This window comes from Osmia bicornis, chromosome 8 (assembly GCF_907164935.1).
Source record: "Osmia bicornis bicornis chromosome 8, iOsmBic2.1, whole genome shotgun sequence".
NCBI lineage: Eukaryota > Metazoa > Arthropoda > Insecta > Hymenoptera > Megachilidae > Osmia > Osmia bicornis.
Genome location: NC_060223.1, coordinates 8,896,489 through 8,915,772, shown reverse-complemented (window position 1 = coordinate 8,915,772; position 19,284 = coordinate 8,896,489). Strand labels below are relative to the sequence as shown.

Sequence of the window (19,284 nt, the reverse complement as noted above, 5' to 3'; positions counted from 1 at the left end):
AGTCCGTCAATTCGCCCCCTACCAACGTTTCTTTACCCCCCTACCATCACGGCCCTGACAAAACTGCCGACTCTATTGGTGCAACCCTTACCCTTCCCCTCGCTACCACGGACGACTCATTCCATTCAGTCACCCGTACGAACCTCGAAACGCTGCCACGCTACGAGCATGCCGCGTGCTCTCCTTTCCTCTCTCTTTCTCTCTTTCGCATCGTATCTCGCTCCCGCCGCGTCGTTTCCCTTTCTTTTTCTTTTAACCGTCAGCTTACATCTGCACCTCTCGCTCGTTCTGTTGCGTCGAGATTATCTTTGTCGGTGGTGCGCGGCACCGCGATAACACCGTCTCTGTTCAATGGCGCAGACAAGAGGCAACATGCGTCGCGGAAACGTTCGCACAGGTTTCTAACCTGACCTACGCGTGGCACGGCCAGGGGCGAGAGATCCCGGTGCAATGTCATCCGGTTAAGGAGGCTCGCGCACGCATGCGTTCGCGCGTGTGGTTTCGTTCGAAGATTCGCTAGGAACGATTGCCGAGACGAGAGGTTAGAAATCGCGGGTACCCGATCGTTTGTTATTCGAAACCTGTCGCCGGTTTGTTTCGTTCGACCGACAGTTTAAAATGAAACGAGGAAATAAACGGACAATGTACGATTACGTACGTTATTTTTGGTCGATTATAGCCGGTAGTCGGAGCTGTCAAAGTTGCAATTTCCGTGAGGAGGATCGACGTCTCCGCCAGACCTCGGACCTCGATCCGGACGTGGTGAATCACTGTCGGGTGCGTCGGTGCTAGTGTCGTTGCGCGGCACAAATTTGATTCGAACTATACAGGCGGTTCTCTTTCGACACACTTGGCACAACTTGGAAACTTTCTACGAAAGCACGCGCGTAAAAAAGTCAACGTTTGAATGGATAGACGAGAATCTCGCATAGCACGATCGTATCTCGATCTCGCGTTAGAGTTAATCGACGCTTTTGTTTTTTAGTAAGACACTCGAGCAGCGTTAAGATAGGTCGTTTCAACCGGTGTCGATGAATCTCACAACACGAATGCGAGGAAAACGGGGAGTGAAAAAAAAAAAAAAGCGGAAGATAACAATGCACAGTGTCTCCGTCGAGTCAGCGGCAAGATACGCTACAGTACATAGTGTTCAAGTTAAAATAGTCGACTATAGTCACTTGAGGTCCAAAGAAGCTCGGTTGCCTTCGTCGCGCGCAGAGATGCGCGAGACCGCCTGTCTTTCTCCCTTCCCCACCTCTCAAACTCCCCGATTCTTTCCTCCTATCCGTCTTTCTTCCCCTTCGTCTTTCTCGTTCCTCGCGTTTCTCCTTCTTGCCCGCGCCTCTACTCCCGTACCCTTTTGTCCGGGAAGAAGAAACGCAGGTCGAGAGGAGGCTCGTGCCCCTCGCTCCTGGTAATAACACGAACGTGAAATTAGTGTAGCCAGATAGGCACCGAATCGTGATATTTTAGAATCGTGTATTCTTTACCGCGTACCCTTCTCTCGGCTCGCTCAATCGTAGCCAGATAAATACTCGGCTGAACTTTTGCGGAAAAACAATTCGACGAAACCGATAAGAAAGGTCAGCGCTCGTTACGCGATTACCAAGCGATTCCCTCCTTCGGTTGGAATTTAAATAGGTTCGATCGAAACTGTTTATGGTCGATGCTCCGAATTAACAAAGACTCAATTTTATTACGCAAAAACGGCAACAACGCTCGTTAATTATCTCTCTTTATTTTTTTTATTCCACTGTTAGAATCGCACTCGATCACTAAAAAGGAAACGCTATAAAAGCATGTTTTTCCTTACTACGCGTACATCCGCGACGAGCACGTACATCGCTCTCCTACCTCGTCACATTTTCGACTTCCGCGCGTTCTGTGTATATACAACGAGCAGCACGCACAACCGCTCCCCACCGAATACGACGCGTGTGTACCGTCGGCGTGTAACGGGGCAGACTTTGCAGAGGAACCAGGGGGAGACGAGGAGAGAGTGAAAAAAAAAAAAAAGAGGTAGATAAAAGAAGATGGGTCTAACTTCCGAGCGACGGAAAAGAAGCACCCGAGGAGCGAGGGAGAGAGGGACGGACAGACGGATTGAGTGAGAGTAGCGGCGCGGAGCGAGTGGGTGGTGCGCGGAGGAAACGCGCTCCGAAGGGCGCGCGAAAAAGGGCACGTGTACGAAGTCGCGAAGGGCGGGTTCGCGTGGCGGTGTGAAAAGTGAAATGACAACACGCACTTGGCGCGTCGTTGACTCCGTGAACGGGGTACCGGTAGAGCCTAGATACGATACTGAGGGCTCGACTCGACTCGTAGCGGCGCTTTCCTCAAGAGGGCGGGAGGTAGGAGAAAGAGATAGAAAGAGAAAGCGAGCAGGAACTACGGGGAGAGAGAGTAAAAGAGAGCGCGAGCGAGGAAGAACGTCACAGAAAGAGAGAGAGAGAGAAGAATCGTGGTAGGAGATGCGGGAGGGGCCGGAATTCTCTCTGTTATAGATTAAAATTTTTTACGGGGAAGATATTGATTGTTGCTTTTTATTAATGTACATTAAAGTGGCGCCGCGGAGGTGGGAGTGCTCCCGCCGGTAAGTCGTTGCCCGCGAGTGGGGAGAAATCGTACGGAGTGGGAGATGGTGAGCGAAGGTAGGGTAGAGAGGTACGCGATATATAACGTACAGGAAGGGGAATCGAGGCGCGGGAAGACGTGGTGGGAGTGGGCCGACGATGAGGGCGGTGGAGGAGTAGACGAGAAAAGCAAGAAAAGTAAGAACGAGCGCGCGGCGCACTCTGGAAAACGAAGGCAGAAGGGAGGAAGTTAAAAAAAAAAAGAGCGAGAGAGAAAGAGAAAGAGGGGGTGAGGAAGGAAGGAGAGTTTCGCGAGGGGTCGAGACAAGGCGAGGTACGACGGGGGTGGACGATCCTTAGGGACGGGGGGATCGGAGTTTGAAGCGGCGGAAATAGTGCCATAAATACGAACATTTTTCGTAGCGTCTTGCAGCCCTGTTTTGACAATCATCCCTACCAACGACGCGATGGTACCCCTCCGTCATGCAATTCCCCCCTCCTACTGTTCGCACAGCCTTCTTCCCCACGAGGCTATCCCCTCTCCAACTACCGCGCCGCGCTTTTGGATCTTAAGTACGCGGGGATACATGTATATACGCGGCGAACGGACAACGGGCACACGGAGATTCAACGACGACGACGACGATGCTTCGTCTTGCACCCCTTTTGCCTCGCCAACCAGTCACCCTTTTCAGTCAGACCCCCTCCCGTCCCGTGCCCTGTACTCCTGCCAGCCGCCTATTCTTCTACTCGCTTTGACATTTTTCACGAGTTAAGGCCCGCTCGAAGTTCGCGGAAATCCATCTTGCGTTGCCTCGAAGGAGTACGTAACCGCCTTCTCCCTCGTTCGTTCGCTTTCTCCCCCATCTCGCCATTTCCCCCGCATCACCCTCCCGCCCCCACCTCCTACTACAGCCACTCTTCCTCCTACTCCTCATCCTCCGTCGGTTCCTCTCTTTTTCTCTTTCTCTTTCCTTTTTCCTTTTTTCTCTTTTCCTTTTTCTTTTTTTTACTTCGATTCTTTTGCCTCGCCTTTTTTCAGGGGGAGCGAACCGAGGGACGCGAACGACGGATCGATTCTTCGTTTCGAGAGGACTGCACCGACGAACGGGAAGAGGGACGGGGGGTGAAAATTCCATGGGCCTCGTAATTGCCGAATCACCGACGCGTCGCGTCGCGTCGCGTCGCAACGATCGCCACGATAAGACGCGTACACGGCTAATTTTCGGCTCATAAACAAGCCTACGGATCGACTAATTGCTTGCTCGTTAATCATCGATAGGTAGGTGTGGTGCGCGCTGCTCGGCGACGATTAATCGTGCAACCACTCGCGGAGAGAAACTCTCGTAGTTTCGTGTTACACCAGCCACCCGCGATCTGTGTAGGTTGCGCGGGCCGTGTAACTCTGTACACCGGTCTGTAACGTTACACTTTGCGCCCGTTACCATCACACGCGAAACTTTGTCGCTCTTTGCCCGTAACGCGGGAACTTTGTCTTTTTCGATCGAATCGAGGACGTTTCTTGGATTTCATTTAGAATTCAACGAAACGTTCTTGTAAATACCAAGTATTCAATTTAAACACCTATCCCCCGTTCGAATCCCGTTTCCGGGCACGCGTGCGACTTCCGGGTGGAAGTGCAGGAAAAAGAAACTCCGCCGTGGGATTATATTTCGTCGTAGTAACCCGTCCCCGGGCTTTTCGTGCGTGAACCAAGAAGCCCCATCGTGGATTGTAGAAGGAAAACGAAACTACGTAGAGTCCAAGTATAAAACCAACCATCGGGGTCGCGCGATCGATTTGACGGCTGTTTTGTTATCCATACAAAAGTTGACAGGCCGCGAGTACTACGTCTATTTCTACCACGAAAGGATGCGTTATGTGAACCGGACCATTCTGTCTAATTAAGGCAGTCCCCCTTTTACTTCCGTCTAACTTTGCTCCTATTCACGTGTAGCTTTTCATCGGCGAACAATCCCGTTGGCACGTAACACATTGTAAATCTAATTATCAAGGAAAAAGATGCGAAATTCAGAGGAGGGGGTTTCGTGAATACTTCAAATACGTCGCTAAGACGCAAAACGAAAATGATACGTTATTAAAATGATTTTGATTTTCGTGAAACGACGACGTCAGCGGAAAGGGGTGGACTGCATCCCGTTTGGCCGGTAGAACGCGTTCACCGAAACCGCCCGACGTATCTTATCGCGTCGCGGGAAGGAATTTTGATTAGGAAGGCAGCTCGTTTCTTAGCCAGGGATTCTGCAATACCGTCTACGAGTCAACGAGAGAAAGAAACGGCGTTCGTTTGAAAGCCATCGGGAATAAAATCGTAGAAAATATAAAAAGTACATAGAGTACGGGGGGAGAGGGGTTGGTAGCGTAGGAGAAAGAAGAAAAGGAGGAGGGATTTATTAAAGCGAAAAAACGATATCAGGCGCGGCCTTCTGCTTTCTCGTTCATCACAGTCCTCGGCAGCGATATATTTTCTTCTTTCTTTTTTCGAATAACGAGCATCATCGTTATGGCTCTTCCCCACCACCCACAACCTCCTACTATCACCACCCTATCCCTCTCTTCTTTCCGCCTTTTCCTACCAACCACCCCCCCACTACCACCTTTGTTCGTTCGAAGCGAGTGAACCGAGTCCAGGTTTAATTCTCAAAGCGATAGCAATTTCCAGGCGCAGGAAAAAAGGAATAAAGAGGATCCAGAGGAGGAGAGGGAGAGGGTGAGCACTGGCGAAAGAGTGAGACCGAGAGAGAGAGAGAGAGAGAGAGAACTACCCACCCTGTCATACTCGATCGATCTGACCTAAGCAATTAATCTATTTAACCTTTCTACGCTGCCGCGCCGGGACTAAAGGAAAGACGATGGATTAAATTATTGCATACTTGAAATTCCAAAGGGATCGAGGAAACTGCGAGCGACGTTGGATGGCTATACGACGTTCGTGGAATTGCGAAATGAACGTTAGAAAGGGAGGAAAGGGGGAGAGAAACGAGAGACACATGGTGTAATGATTATAAGGGGATTACTTTTCACCGAACACGAGAGCACCGCAGTTTCGTGTAACGTTTAGACTCGAATCTCATTGGTGCGTTGCGTCACTGGTGTGCACCGTCGTGAGACAGTATCATGAGAAAATTAACGTAGAATCGTAAGAATTCCTGCTAGAATTTTCAACAAAATAATCAGAATTACACCAACTTCTTATTCCATGTTGAACAGCTCTAGTTTCAATTTTCTATTTTCGTTGGGACACCCTGTATAACAATTATTTGCATGCAACAATATCGGGCTACACGCATCACGGTGTCGCTTTACAATGTTCTCGACTTGCAGCTAGCCGTTCGTTGATGGAATCGAGCTGCTTCATTGAATCGCTCGAACCGTGGCTATTTCTGTTGGCACGTTGATCGCCGCTGTCTTTTCGCGATCAATTAATTAACCGACGCGATAATAAACGCTTTTCACGTCGCGTTAACACAGGCGCGGTTTATACATACGTGTAGTTAATCGGCCAGCGTGTCGTTGTTCGACAGAGAGGAAAAAGGCTGATTTTAAAACAATTTTCGACACGAGACCGCACGGTTGTTAACCTTTTAATCCACCGTTTTAATGTACCATTATTATTTTCTATAGCTAGGTGAAAAAAATGTTAACGATGTCCGTGTAACGGATAGGGCTTACCGCGTGAAAGGGTTAAACGATTATTCGAAAGTCGATGGAACCGTGCTCGATACGAGTGTACGCGCACAATTTACTTCAATTCCGTTCACAGGGATCAGGATGCTCGATGACACTCGTCGCATTGACACTCGTCATCTCGTGAAAAAGTTTTTCCGCCCTTCAATCGCGACCCTCCACGCGGCGTTGGTCGGTCTCGTTTTCAGCTCGGCTGAGCCGAACGCGTAGCAACTTTCTGCAAAATTATTCCACGGCGCTGAAACGAAAGCGTACAGCCACGAGTGCGGCTCTAACTTCTGCTAAATTGATTTCTGAACGAGCAGTACTTGTGCAACGGCCAACTGAACGTTCGTTTTCGTCAAATTCATCGAACCGGTACACGCGGTGCCGCTCTTAACACTTAACCGATCGAAACTCTATTAAACCTATCATTACTTCGGCTTGCCGGGACAAAGTGCAACGCGACGAGATTCGAAGGGTTTTCAAAGCGAAATGCCCTACACAACGATCGGTACACAGTTTCGAACTTAACAAACGGGGGCGGAGGAGAAAATTCCAACTGTCTTTTACTTCTTTTTTTTTGTTTTTTATCCGACCACCATAGCACGAACCCGAAGTGATGCATCGCTCCATTTCGCCGTGCACACCGTATAAATTTTAATTTCGACGCGACGGGGAAAAGATAATGGCGCCGCGAACGAGCATTTTCCATGTTCTCCTCTCTTTTGCCGCGTCGAATCCAGTCAGCGAATGCATTAGGGCCGATCGAAGGTCACGAATGAACAATAACCGCGACGCGTGAAAAATTCCTTGAAAAACAAGAAACTCTCGGAGACGCGTCGGCCAACGAACGAGGCCCACGCGAATTTCCTCGAAAAATATCGAAAGGTTAACTAACAACGCTCGGATCGACGATACAAAGTTTCTTCACCCTTTCATGGTACTTTTCCGGCTTCGTAACCTTGCAATCGTTCGTGCAGGATGCGTAAATCCGACGAGGTAGCAGGAAAAAAATGAGGAAGAAGAACGCGTTAAATAAATTTTAATTTCACTGATCGATTGTTGATCGATCAGATCGAACTGACAACGCAAAATCGGTTGCTATTTTTGTAAGCGGGAAATCCATTAGCGAGCGGTTCGAATTCAAAGTAAAAAAGTAAGGATTTCTGTGCAAAGTCAACGAAGCGCATCATTGAGAGAGAGAGAAGAGCCAGTTTTCTTCAACTGGTCGTAGAACAAAGGTTGTCTTTGAACGCGACAAAGGCATTGGCGGTCGCCATCTAGGCGCGTAGACGACGACAGGAATCGCAAAATCAATTTGCATTATTCGTTTAAAAGTGTGCTGGTCCGTGACGTCAGCGTAGTGGGGTGGTAGGCGCGTAAGAGGGTGTCGAACGGAGGCAAGTGGCCCCGTCTGGTCGTCGATGCTCTCAAACAATCCCTTTTCTCCACTTCCACCACCCTCGTTGCTTGCCACCACCACCGCCACCGCCGTCAACCTCCCACCTTTCCTTTTACCCCTGACGAGTTACCAACGGACACCCCTTTCGCGATCCACCTCTCCTGCCAGCCCCTTTATCATACTTTTGTATACCTCCCTTAGCCATCGAAGCCTATGCAACCCCTCCCCCCTCTGTTTTCTTCCCTCTGCAACCCCTCGTGACACCCACCAGAACACCCTCTTACGCGCACAAACACTTCTTCCTCCTCTCTATCCGTTCATCCCTCCTCCCTAATACACACTTTCACCCGTCCACCACTCTTCTTCCGCCCTTTCTCTGCGTGAAACACGACCCTTAACCCTCTGTTTACTCAGGATTACCAAGTTTCTCCGTACTTGATTCTGTAATGAAAGTTATTTCGCGACAGCTCCTTCCGTGCTGTGTCTTTTAATAACCGGCGACTTTTGTCTCCGCTCGGCTTGCCTCCACCTTCGGCGATTCGGTTTTGTCATTTTCGACGAATAATTATCGAATTTAATTAGAAACTGCTACTTTCTTCGGAACCGTGCGCGATTGTTCCAAGTTTCTTCTCCTTCGTAGAACGAAAACTCGTAGAATTTGATTTTCTTTTCGAATTTTAATGAGATCCGGAGAAGAAAATTTAGATACCGGTTTTGATTTAAACTGCGGGAGATCTCGGAATGTCTATGTTTTTCCTTTTTTTTTCCTGAAGCAACCCTCGAGACTGGCAAGAAAGGGAAACGTTTCCGTAACGAAGGCGGTACGAAGGGGAGAAAAGTTATTATCTGGAAAAATCAGCCTCGACGCGGTTTTTCTATAAATCTTACGGCATTACGTTCCTCTCACGGGTCGGTGAGAGGTGGTACCGGTTAAATGGGAAAAGTTTTGCTTTTAGCGAGCTGGCTCGCGGTTGCTTCGCACCGGGGAAAAGAGAAAATTACCCTGCTCGACTGTCGATGTCGTTTAAAAATGGAAAATCTGCAACTTTCGAGTAGACGAATTCGGAGGAAAAGATTAATAAATCGAGCATCTACTCGATCGTTATGATGTTACTTAAAATCATTTTGATTTATGTATAAAAACACTCGTCAATTAATCGAGAACGAGCATCGCTTTATCGAACCACGATTTTCCGAATCGCTGTTACTTTACTGTAACCGACACGGCTCTTTCTGGCCGAATGTTCAAACAAACAAATAAATAAAAGGCGAACGGGAACGCGAAAATCAGGACGATCGACGTGTTTATCGGGTTCCCGTGGAATTCATTTGAACGAGCACACCTGTCGATTGCTCGCTGTCCGTTTTCGAAAAATCCGAGGATTCAATTTACCGCGTATAATCGCGCGCTCGGTGTCGTTTCAATTTCGGCTCGCGATAAAAGTCACGATACACGCGTTTCCAACGGCACCGATGATACAGGACGCGAAACACCGCGTCCATCGAGCGGTTTAATTAAGGCGGAACACGCTCGATGGACGTTTCCATCGATCGAAACACGAGGCGTCATGCTGAAATATGCAGAAAACCGTGGCATTTTCGACGCAACCCACCTCCTCGTCATCGTCGTCGTCTTTCCTTTTCCGGAAAAATCGCATCGACGCTATTTGCGACGCGTGTGTTCCATTTAACCGGTCGAAAAAACCGAACCGACCGCGACACGATTTATTTCTTACGTTTCCTTTTTTAAGCATCGAATTCGGAACGGATTACGAAGCGATACGTAATTGACGATACAACCGGAAGAATATATTATTCATAATTCATTTCCATAATGAGGAATTCGGTGGGGGAAAAATGTGTACCACGTCGCTCGCAACACTTGCTTTTTCTATTGTTGAACAACAGAGCAGCAGAACAGAATCGTATTTTTCTGTAGAAAAGGAGGAGCTCGGTATCTCTTTCAGATAGGAAAATTTCACTGCTCCGAGAAGGACACGTAGCTACCATTCGCGGTTTGTTCCGCTACTTCCGGTATCCCAGACTCGGTGAACTGACTACTTTCAGGAAGAACACCTTTTTGCACGGGACTCTTACTGTTGTTTCGTTTTTTCTTCTCTATTCTGTGCCAAGGATTTGCACGAATCGAGCTCATTCTTCTCTTGTATATTCGAGGAAGAAATGTAAAGAGTATCTTGAGGCTTGTTAATAAGCATCGGTCGAAGAAAAGATCTTAGCTCGAAGAATCTCTTTTTCGAATATCTTATCAGCCGGGTAACGCAGCTACTTCAGAGGCACGTAAAAGGAAAGATGTAATTTCCTTCTCCGTTTCGGATTATCCAGTGGCCCTTAAATCATGGAAATCCGACTAATTCAGTTTCACAGAAGGAACTTTTCTTCTCGGTGAAATTCAAACGCTACTCTTTTCCTTGCTACTTCGATGAACGCAACAATGCTACGAGAATAAGTAACAACAACAAGTTTCTCTTGCCGTTACTTTTTTCTCTTTGAAAAGGAAAAGAGTGCCGTTTCGCGGATCGAAGAGGATTCGCCGGAGCCTCTTGGAAAAACACGCTTCTTCCACGGGTGAAACGCGTGCAAAACGAACAGGCAGAGATCCAAGAGGTCTCGCTTTATGGCACGCCATGGGGAACGCAAAGAACGATTATTCTTCTCGCGAAGAGAAGCTTTATATATTCTAAAGTGGCCTCCTTCTATCTCTTTTGCCCCGATGCGATGGAATCGCGAAACTTGCCAACGCGAACGCAGTTTCTATTTTTCCCTGTTTGTTCGTTCGCAAAAATACGAATAATCTACGATACGTTTCTGTGACTTTGCAACGATTACTGTACGCGATGCATCGCAGACCGGTATCAAATTTTGTTTTGTTTTTCAACGAAGGTCTGCTCGATAATTTATATTTTACGACCTTATGAATCACTCTTATCGGCGGAAACAATTTCCAGGCTGTACTCGTTTCTCGAAAAAGGAATGAAACGAGCGCGAATCTAACTACTTTTCAACGAAACAAGTAATATACAACCTTTTTCGAAGCGATCGTGTTCTAAGAATTTTCAGCGAATCTAACCGGGAAATTTTCTCGATACCTGATAAGGTATCGTCAATGACGCGAAGTGAAATAAGTCATGCACAAAAGTGGAATTTTATAAATCCATGGATCTGTTTTTCATCAGTCAAGAAATATCAATTACTAATCATAAAGTGAACGGTTGTTAAAGTGGAACGAATTCGAATAAAACATAAATCGGGGATAGCGATGGTGTTCGAAATTAGAAATGTTTGAAAGTTTTTGATGGTTTCGAAAGTGTCGAAAGTGGTGGTATCTTTCACGAAGCATTGAAAATCAATTCGGTTTGCGGTCGCGACGTGTGAACGTCGCTTGAATACTGTTTTGGACGTAACGTGTGAAAATCAAAGAGATTTCACCGTGGCGCATCGTGCAACAAACCAAGAGATTCACCTCTTTTCCTTTTCCGCAGATTAGTAACCTTCCTCTGCGGCATACGGTTCGACACCTCTTGCTCGCAATCCTATCGACGTTTAATTGTCCCCGCGGTTGCTTCTTCTACTTACTCGTTCAACACGCACGGCTATCGTTTCGCGAAATTATACCGTGCGAAAGCGGTGTGTGCCATGAAACGCGTGGGAAAACGCAACTCGTACCGGGGCGAATAATTTGATGGAAAATCGAGAAATCGTCGCGTCGGGCATCCTACTTTTCCGCTAACTGAATGTTAACCAAAAGAAAAACGATAAGATGAACTTTTACTCCGAAAAACAAAGAGAAGTAGGAATGTTTAGCGGTTATTCGTAGGATGATATTTCTGAAACGAGTCACAGAGAAATCTGTGAAATGAATTGAAAATCGTTTCACAAGTTTCGCGATAGCGAAAAAAGCGTTAGTGGTTGTGCGCGCACGCGCTAGTAACTTTCACGGGTACATAAATTGAGGAACGACTCATGGAATTTCTCTTAATTCCGCTGGTGTGCCTATTTTTTTCTTTTTCTTTTTTGTTAGTTATCGACTTTTCCATAGGTGCCCACGTCAACGTTTAGTTTTGCCTCGGACGGTATTAATCATACTCGCAATTTCGCCCGCGGCATTATTCCCGCCACGGAATTTAAAGTTTTTGCCCAGACGAGCCGAGAGGGAGAGAAAGCCGAACATCGATAGACAGTGGCTGTGTTTTGAAATTCGATCTACTTTGCTCAATTTCATCACTCTCCGCTTTTGCAATCTTTCGAATTTCGTACAATTTTTTCTCTGATCTATTTTCTACGAGACCCAAATTTCTTCATAAGCAGAAACTACCGTTAAAAATAAAAATAAAACGAAAATAGTATAAACTTCGTACTCCTCCCGGGGGCTTAGAAATAAACCAAGGAACTGGTACTCGTCACGACCTATTTATTACTGTTTACTAGGAAAAACGTGCTAGTAACGATGACGTTATAAATCATCCTCACAAGTTTAGATTAGAGATACACGGAAAAAAAATAACGACAATATTCCTTGGTAAAAGAAAGATTCGTCATTAAATATAATCTCCTATACACAAAGCTGAAAAAACCTTCGTTAGACAGACTTGAAGTAAAAAAAAGAGCGTTAGAAAAAGTTGCAGTATTATTTTCTGGCTTAGAGACAAAGATTAATAGTAAGAAAGAAAAATTCCCTAGGCCAAGTGTAGGCCTAGGTAACGTACGTACGCGTACATAATCGCTTATAGCGTTTCGTTTAATATTTACACGCGAAACAGAGCGTGCTGCTGGTGGCGACGAATAAAAACGATAACAGAAACGATACAGCTAATTATCTGTTTCTCTCTCTCTCTGTTAATACTCGCGCTCTGTTTGCAACAATGGGACGAAGAGAAGCGGTAACGGCGACGCAAATAATATCAAGCGTTTCGAACGTTTACGCGGGTCACTATCCCGCGTTACAGAAATACGCGCGGAACGGAACGGAACGGAACGGAACGGAACGGAACGGAACGGAACGGAACGGAACGGGACGAATGAGCGAGAGGGGAATAGGAGCAGCACACGCCGCACAACGGAGAGCGCGCATTTTTCAACGGCACGGAAAAAGATTGAACGGGGCCGGAGTCAAGACGTTCGCACGGTTATCTTCGATATTGACTCGAATCCCCACCAAGTTTTTGCCTCTCCGCGTCGCGTCGCTCCGCGCCAAACCTCCATCGTTTGCTGCATCCAGTCTGTACGCTGGTGTGCGTTCATACTAGCGTACCGTACGATTCAATGGTGTATTCGAGAAGCCCTCGATAAATACGCAATTTGTTATTCGCGGGGGAATAAAGTCTGGAATCAACGGTTTTTCATTGCGATTCGAAGAGAGGCTGAAAACCAGCCCCACCTACCCGACACCGGTCGATTGTAATTTCCGGTTGCAACGCTGAATTTTTTGGCGGGAACGTCGCGGAGTTCAGTGCGCTCTCGTACGTGTCGTATCTTTTCCTCCGATTGCGCAATTGGCTGTTTTCGAAACTCGAACGAAATATGAAATATAAATTTCGAATCGCTGATAAACGTGGATGGTACGTTGAAAGCGAACGAGTTGGAAAAATAATTTTCATAGTTAAATGATAGACTAGTTGATAACGGGCAAGTGGAGAGAAGAGGTCGTTCGCACCGTGACGGGCAAGCCGTAATATGCCGCGGCATGCTTCGGAACCGCATGGCTGCGTGAGCTCTCCTCCACATCGTCGTGTTATTTTTCTCGATCGACCCGACGCGACGACTTGTTTTGCTCGTACACTCTGCTGCTCCTCCTGATCAATCCGAAACATCGATCTCTCTTTCGATTGTCGCCGTGTCGTCGTCATCGTCGCTGCAACTTATTAGTCGAGTTCCTACTCTTCTTTTTCTCTATCGTTACAACGAGAGACCACGTTTCACGCCGCGTGGTAGCAACTTTACTTCTCGACAACTATTTTACCGCCTATTTGCGGCATAACTTGCGGTAACGCGTTAAAGTACCAAATCTTAGACACCTAACAAGGTATTTGATACGAGATGAAAGGAAAAGTTAAGTAAACTCACGGTCGTGTAAAATTCAACCGTCCCACGAGCTTTCGAACGATATCTTCTATTTTCTTCCAAACGTGAAAGAGAACGTAGATTTGTAATTTTTATTTGGAAAATTTCAAGTTTGATGCTGGCGACGCCGATTGCGTAATCGCGGGGCTCTTTACAATCTAGAATGATCAAGAAGCGTTTCAACGTCTCTATCCACGCTCCTCTCGCTTTTATCCCGCCGTTGCCGATCGATGGCGTGACTTATTTTCTGTTTTTCTCTTTTCTGCGAGGGGAGAAAAAAAGAATCTATGAAAAATAACCAGGACGTGGAAAGTGTCGATTTCCCATGGTCAACCACGAAAAAGCTTGTAACGCGATCGCGTGTGATGTCGATCGGTAATTTTCCGACGTGTCGGTAACGGCGATCGTTCGGGTCGCATTTTATTTTTGGAAAAACCCGTTGTCGCCTCGCCGATGACATAAATTACCGCACCGACGACTAAAGTAACCGGCTGCACGTGTTAGAGAAAATTGCGTATAAGGCAAGTGGTCTGCGATGACGTCAAGTAGTTGCTCTTTTTCGAACAGTTTAATAATTTGCTGTGACGCATCGCGTCCACGGAACCACTATAAAAGATACGGACGAGATAATTCTTAAGGAAAAAACGAATGAAAAGTACACCCTGTGTACGGAGTGATTTTTCTCCTTTCGAGATAACAATTTCAAAATCGTCCAACGTATATCATTAGAGATACTACAAAGAGAATCGAGCAACGTAACGTTGTTGTTCCTTCGATAAAGATTTTATTCGAGCCAATGGTAACTCGCGATATTCGTCGATAAACACAAATATAGCGCGCGAAAAATATTTTCTAACCTGTGTGTATGTTGGTTCCGACGAGAAAACGCGGAGTTACGATCGCGCGAAGAAAAGAAAAAACGGAAAACGTAAATGACTCGCAACGTAATACGTTAAATTATTATGTAAATTATTCTGGTAGTTTGCGAGTCGTTTCGCAAAAACGACAAAACCGATTAAAGGTTTTCCTAGAATAAAAAATTTCCACGTGATAAGCAGCGCACAGTTAACTATCATCGTCGTTTACTGCGTGGCGGTATTCATGGAAAGCTCCTTCCTTAATCTGATTCGTAACGATGAGTCACTTTGAAATCATAACGATTCAAAAAATTTCGCAACTCAAAGAGACGCAGTACACAATTTCTTGATACGAATGTAACTCTTTTTATTTCGACCACGTGTTTCCCGCTAACAGAAGCGAGTTTAAGAAATTTCGCGGGCTTTGATCGTTCATCTCTCGTGTTAAGTTCGCTAGCACCGCGAAAAATAAACAAAGCTCCGATTATACTTCGATCGGTTACACACTTTGATGCGCTATCTCTCGAGCATCGAACGCGTGCACGTGCTGAATCGTCGGTAACGTTCAAGTGTCAAGAACCCCGCCTACGTAGGAGTACGTACGCGCGATTCGAATGAATTACGGAGCTTTTTAAGGTTATGTCTGTCGTTCGAAGACAGGAAAGGCAAAGGCAAAGGCAAAGGCTGACGGGAAAAAGACGTGGAAAAGAAATCGTCTGTTATACGCATTCGCGTAAAAATCGCGAAGCACGACGTTTCGTTTTGACTCGTGTCATTCTACAAGCGTGTTCTCGTTTCGTCTCTTTCTCTCTTTCCTCCAGCTCCCTTCTCTCGTCTAGATTCTCCCTCTCGCCGCTTGGTCGGACGAGGCTCGACAGCGCGCACACATAAGCGTGCGCACACATGTAACGAGTTACGCGAAAACACGCGGCCGCGTCAATGAAGGCGAGGGGTCGGCTTGACAGGCGGCGTCCTCATCGTTTCTCACCGGGACTGTCATCGTCATCGTCGTTATCGTTAAAATTTGCAATCGGAAAATTCGTGTCGACGCTTCTGTTTGGACGAGGCGGCGGAGGGGAATGAGCGCGGTTTAAAAGCGCGACGAGGAAGGGGAAGAACGCGAGAAGGGAGAGAGTGAAAAGAGAAGGAGAGAGAAAAGGAGGGAGAAAGAGAAAGAGACGCCGGTCTAACATGGCAGACGATGCCATGCAGGCAGAAAAAAACAAGAGATCTAATGTTCGAGGGTGTGACAAACTGAAAGACAGTAAAGACGCGTGCTTGCATGAAATGTATTTGTTGTGTACTCACGTTTCTCGTGTGTTGTTTTCCTGCGTCGTTCTTACAGTGGTCGAAGGAAGAACGAAGAAGAACGTGCACCGAAGAAGAGAACACCACGCGGGGTCACGCACTCCGTTCCGTGCGGGTCTCGTCAACGGAAAAACAATACCCGGCGTCCTTTCTCGTTTGCTATGTGTCCCTTTCCTTGTTGCCTGACACGGAACGATCGAAGTAAACCACCAGCACCACACAACAACGCGCGTGTGTTACAAAGTGCGTCGCGTTCGTTTGTTGTTTTTGATAACGCAGGTGTCCCACGGGGCGTGGAAGGGTGCGCGGCACATACAAACGTTTTACGCACGAGGATCCTCTCTAACGAGGAGACGTGACGAAGAGACGTGACGAACAAAATGGCGTTTGCCGGACCGCCCGCGCGCGATCAGGTGGAAAATGCCGGAATGCTGCTGCTAGGAAAGATCGACTGACTGCCGAGGTCCGCGGCCCTAAGTGGTTTGACGTTAAGAACGAGCTGAACGAGCAAGAAAGAGAAACAGAGACGGACAAAGACGGAAAGGATGAGAGACGGAGACAGCCAGTCACAGCAAGACAGAGAGGGAGGAGGAAGCGACTGAGAAAACCGTCAACGTACACGAGTTAAACAAGGAGAGAGAGCACTAGAGCGAGACTACCGAGAGTCGAGAGTAAAAGAAGGGATACGACCAGTGGTGGGGGGGACTGAGGGATGGTTAGAAGCGAAGGAGGGGGAACATCCCACTATTTTCCACTGTCCTCGGATGACTTCGACTACCTTCGATTGCTTTCGACTATAAGCAGGACCGTCTCGTATTATGTCTAATGCGGGTGGGAATTTTCCCGCTGTTAGAAACAAATGCTGTAAACACACTCTTACAAATCTTGCTAATACCTTTAAATACGCTCACAGCACCCTCTTTGATATTATTTCACGTCTTTTATTCGATAAAATTCTCAACGCTTCCTTTAAAATACCACGATACACGTTAAGATTCTTGCCTTGTGTTTTTATCGAATATTGACATATGTAAACACAGAAAATGAACTACTGCATCGATAATATAGTTTACACGATTTCCTATTATCTCTACTTTCATTGTTTCAAATTAAGGGGCAACATGTTTTTCAATTGTTCCCTACCGTTCGAAAACAAGTATCTTAAATACACACAGGATTTTGCAATAGACAATGTATTCAACGTATCAAAATACGACTGGATTCATATCGTACACAATGAATCAGTAAAGGAACTTATGAAAAACGGGACATCCGTTAATAAAATCACGCAACGAATATTCGCATCGTCACCTTACAAAAAGACAGAAAAGTGTTCCGGTTTGATTTGAAACCAACCAGAAGAGACCTCTTATAAGGACGATTGGGTTCAAAAGTTTCGTGGAAAAAAAAATTACGCGATTCTCTACGGTTTAATAACCGAGTTTGGTTCTCCTCGCCGTTTATACGAAACGTTAGTCGATTAAAAGGTTTTATGTAACGGCGCCTAACACCCGCCCTACGACGCGATGACTCGAGACCCGTGTGTTTCTTTCCGGTCCACTTCGTTTCGTTTCGTTTTAATTCGTTTCTTTCTCTTCTCTCTTACGATCCGTTTTACTATGTTCGTTCGTTATATACATTCGTTCGGCCGTCTCGCGAGGAATTTCTAAAAATCAATATAGGCGCAAAGCGAGGAGGGGCCGCAAAAAAATTCGATATCCCGTTCGCCTCGTTCCTTTTTACCTTTTTATCGTCTCTACGTTTTCTTTTTTTTCTTTTTTTCATCTTTTCTCTCTCTCCCTCTCCCTGCAACGCGAATTGCGCAGTCGAGAGGCTCGCCTCGTCCCCTTACGGGTCCCCAGGGGGAAGCATGGCTATTCGAATCAACTCGATCTTCGAGGAACAGAATTCACGAGGTGGCTGCGCGAACCTACGGCCAACGAAGGAAGCGCGGGAGAGTTTATTTTCTCAGAAGTGTAGCGCGGACTCGGTACAGTCTCTGTCGTTACCAGCTGAATAATTTCTTCCTCCAGCACACGCTCGCATAAATGAGCGTAGGTCTCTGCCATTGAACGCGATAATCAAACATCACGAAACAGATTCGAATCTTACTCCTAACGAAAGATTTTCAACGAGATCGTCGTTCCATGGGTTAAGGACCTGTTACCTTGGAACGGTCGATCTTGTATGGTATACTAGATGAACGAAACGTACCTCACCATCTTGTACGTTCGAAAAGAATTACCGAGGTATAGTTGTGTATGATGGAATAGAAACAAGTTCTATAGCGATCGTATCCGAACTAAATTGGAAAGAAAGATCATTAATTTCATTCGGCAGCATCCTCGCTCCGTTTACTTTGCAAAGTGCCAGACGATAGCGTTGATTGTTTTTGAAAAGTTTTAGCGAGCCACGAGAATGAAATGAAGTTACACGTTTGACCGTTGGATTCTCTCGATCGAAAAACTTAACGAAGAGTCGGATCGTTGTAATTTAAAATGACAGCGAACAATAAGTAGCGATGAATACAAAGCGCTATATGGGAGGGGTTATACAGCGGGAGGTGGTGCTTACGGAATTCGTGCATTAGGGAGTCATTCACCCTAAGCACAAATACTCGCCCTGAATTTTATGAGTAATTGTCTGAGGGTTCGTCAAGCAGAAAAACCAGGATCGAAGCTTGAAGAGCTTAAGCATTGGTGTGTTTTAGAAATTAAGATAAGAAAGAAAAAAATAATTGGCTGGTCCAGTGTATTGTATCGCAGCCAGATGTAATCCCAGTACCATAGACTAAAGGTCGACAGTATTTCACAGAAATGCACGTTGGTGGACCAATTCGGGCCGAATTGCAACGTAGACGCTCGCTGATCGATAAAAAAAATCGGTTCCCTGTGCTGCATAGGTGACGACAGGACAGAGGAGTATCGGAGAGTTTCGTGCAGAAAAAATGATGTAAATTCGTCGAGTGGTTCGTTTATCGCGCGTCGGTAACCACTTGCAGTGTTTTCACGTTGTTTGACTGTTAGTGCATCGACGTAAACACGAGTGCTTGGTCTGGAAGTGAGAAAGAGAAGGTAAAAAAGAGAATCAACGTTACCTGTTCTCTGAACTCACCGATTCTCTGGTTTTTGGGAAATCTGTCTGTTGTCCCAACCGGAAGCACTTGGGAGGTTGGTTGGTATCGTGGAGAACGTTTAGCCAATCCCGTGGCCTGTGTCTGCAAATACAGGCTTGGGATTGGCTGGTAAAGCTTCAAGGCCGAGGATACCTCTTACCCTTCCTACGGGCCGTTGTATCGCGTACTCGTCCTGGGACCAGGTACAATGGTTTTTCCGTAGAAAGGTAATGGTTCCATAATTTTTACGCTTTGCAAAAGGCA

At 46.5% G+C, this 19,284-nt stretch overlaps 1 protein-coding gene across 5 annotated transcripts in view; it reads right to left on the bottom strand.

Moving 5' to 3' along the window:
• LOC114873733 overlaps positions 1-19,193 on the bottom strand; it is a 61,551-nt gene extending 42,358 nt beyond the window's left edge. Inside the window, exons 1-2 of one of the 5 annotated variants that reach the window (XM_029182368.2) lie at positions 19,020-19,193; positions 15,906-18,959 (exon numbers count right to left, since the gene is read on the bottom strand). The gene's annotated coding sequence lies outside the window, so the exon portion shown is untranslated. Of the gene's footprint in view, positions 1-658; positions 2,237-14,597; positions 14,617-15,905; positions 18,960-19,019 lie in introns of those variants that run through there. The other 4 variants (XM_029182371.2, XM_029182374.2, XM_029182375.2 and 1 more) reach the window with 4 other exon arrangements.
• Between the last annotated feature and the right edge of the window lie 91 nt (positions 19,194-19,284).